Raw genomic sequence first — 3,293 nt, 5'->3', positions numbered from 1 at the left:
ACCGTGAAAATGTTTGAGAAGGCAGATAGAGAGTAGGTGACAGTGCTTTCTTTCTGTTCTTGAGTACAATTACAACATTTCCAGAACAAGAACACTATATGATTTCATGCAATACAGGATCAGAACGTGAATACACTGTGCCACCATGAGACTATTAGCGTGAGTGATGGAAATCACATTGCGAGTGCATTGTTAGTGGTAGTCTTTCGACTCTCTGTGCCACAAAGCTCTGAGGCTGATAGATTCTGTGTGACATTATTGTTGAGTGTTTGGAAGTAGCGCTTTAGTTTTGGGATATTCTGTGTGTTTATGGAAACAACGTAGGTGAGTTAGGAATCAATGTAGATGAAATGTGACATTGAACGAGAATAATCTGGCATTACGTTAGTTGGCTAACATAGTGATTGTGAAGGGAGTGAACCAGTGTGTTAGTGGTTCGTACACTGTAGCACTGCTAAAACGTTGTGTGTGTCTGCTCTGACACTGAGAGTGCTTTTTCACTTTGTCATTGTGCTGAAACGAGTTTGATATTGCTGTGACATGGAGCGTCAGATTTGGACTCAGCTAAAGTCCTTATTCAATGTGCTTGACTTCTCTCCATTCTAAGTGAGTGCATTCTCAAAGTGTGAGAATGCTGCCACGGTATCTCATCTTTGTTCTGTGACAGAGTAAGACAAAGTAAAACTACTTTGCTGCTAACCCTAACCCTAACCCTAAGCCAACTCTAACTCTAACCCTAACCCTAACCCTATCACTATCCCGACGTTAATGCAAAACTGAAACCGAAACCGAGTGGGAATACTATTACAATCCTAACACTAACAGAAACACTAGCACAAAAACTAACGCTAAAACGAACACTTCCTCCTCACCCCGCACTCTTCCTACACGTAACATCAGAGGGAGAAACCGACACTAACCTAAAGTCCTGAGTTAGTATTTGTGAATGTTGTGTTTCTATAAGTTACTTCTATGGCAAATGCGAGTGTACTGTAAGCATGATTGAGGATACCGTGAAAATGTTTGAGAAGGCAGATAGAGAGTAGGTGACAGTGCTTTCTTTCTGTTCTTGAGTACAATTACAACATTTCCAGAACAAGAACACTATATGATTTCATGCAATACAGGATCAGAACGTGAATACACTGTGCCACCATGAGACTATTAGCGTGAGTGATGGAAATCACATTGCGAGTGCATTGTTAGTGGTAGTCTTTCGACTCTCTGTGCCACAAAGCTCTGAGGCTGATAGATTCTGTGTGACATTATTGTTGAGTGTTTGGAAGTAGCGCTTTAGTTTTGGGATATTCTGTGTGTTTATGGAAACAACGTAGGTGAGTTAGGAATCAATGTAGATGAAATGTGACATTGAACGAGAATAATCTGGCATTACGTTAGTTGGCTAACATAGTGATTGTGAAGGGAGTGAACCAGTGTGTTAGTGGTTCGTACACTGTAGCACTGCTAAAACGTTGTGTGTGTCTGCTCTGACACTGAGAGTGCTTTTTCACTTTGTCATTGTGCTGAAACGAGTTTGATATTGCTGTGACATGGAGCGTCAGATTTGGACTCAGCTAAAGTCCTTATTCAATGTGCTTGACTTCTCTCCATTCTAAGTGAGTGCATTCTCAAAGTGTGAGAATGCTGCCACGGTATCTCATCTTTGTTCTGTGACAGAGTAAGACAAAGTAAAACTACTTTGCTGCTAACCCTAACCCTAACCCTAAGCCAACTCTAACTCTAACCCTAACCCTAACCCTATCACTATCCCGACGTTAATGCAAAACTGAAACCGAAACCGAGTGGGAATACTATTACAATCCTAACACTAACAGAAACACTAGCACAAAAACTAACGCTAAAACGAACACTTCCTCCTCACCCCGCACTCTTCCTACACGTAACATCAGAGGGAGAAACCGACACTAACCTAAAGTCCTGAGTTAGTATTTGTGAATGTTGTGTTTCTATAAGTTACTTCTATGGCAAATGCGAGTGTACTGTAAGCATGATTGAGGATACCGTGAAAATGTTTGAGAAGGCAGATAGAGAGTAGGTGACAGTGCTTTCTTTCTGTTCTTGAGTACAATTACAACATTTCCAGAACAAGAACACTATATGATTTCATGCAATACAGGATCAGAACGTGAATACACTGTGCCACCATGAGACTATTAGCGTGAGTGATGGAAATCACATTGCGAGTGCATTGTTAGTGGTAGTCTTTCGACTCTCTGTGCCACAAAGCTCTGAGGCTGATAGATTCTGTGTGACATTATTGTTGAGTGTTTGGAAGTAGCGCTTTAGTTTTGGGATATTCTGTGTGTTTATGGAAACAACGTAGGTGAGTTAGGAATCAATGTAGATGAAATGTGACATTGAACGAGAATAATCTGGCATTACGTTAGTTGGCTAACATAGTGATTGTGAAGGGAGTGAACCAGTGTGTTAGTGGTTCGTACACTGTAGCACTGCTAAAACGTTGTGTGTGTCTGCTCTGACACTGAGAGTGCTTTTTCACTTTGTCATTGTGCTGAAACGAGTTTGATATTGCTGTGACATGGAGCGTCAGATTTGGACTCAGCTAAAGTCCTTATTCAATGTGCTTGACTTCTCTCCATTCTAAGTGAGTGCATTCTCAAAGTGTGAGAATGCTGCCACGGTATCTCATCTTTGTTCTGTGACAGAGTAAGACAAAGTAAAACTACTTTGCTGCTAACCCTAACCCTAACCCTAAGCCAACTCTAACTCTAACCCTAACCCTAACCCTATCACTATCCCGACGTTAAGGCAAAACTGAAACCGAAACCGAGTGGGAATACTATTACAATCCTAACACTAACAGAAACACTAGCACAAAAACTAACGCTAAAACGAACACTTCCTCCTCACCCCGCACTCTTCCTACACGTAACATCAGAGGGAGAAACCGACACTAACCTAAAGTCCTGAGTTAGTATTTGTGAATGTTGTGTTTCTATAAGTTACTTCTATGGCAAATGCGAGTGTACTGTAAGCATGATTGAGGATACCGTGAAAATGTTTGAGAAGGCAGATAGAGAGTAGGTGACAGTGCTTTCTTTCTGTTCTTGAGTACAATTACAACATTTCCAGAACAAGAACACTATATGATTTCATGCAATACAGGATCAGAACGTGAATACACTGTGCCACCATGAGACTATTAGCGTGAGTGATGGAAATCACATTGCGAGTGCATTGTTAGTGGTAGTCTTTCGACTCTCTGTGCCACAAAGCTCTGAGGCTGATAGATTCTGTGTGACATTATTGTT

Source organism: Phodopus roborovskii, unplaced genomic scaffold (assembly GCF_943737965.1).
Source record: "Phodopus roborovskii unplaced genomic scaffold, PHOROB, whole genome shotgun sequence".
Taxonomy (NCBI): domain Eukaryota; kingdom Metazoa; phylum Chordata; class Mammalia; order Rodentia; family Cricetidae; genus Phodopus; species Phodopus roborovskii.
This window is presented reverse-complemented; position numbering follows the sequence as displayed.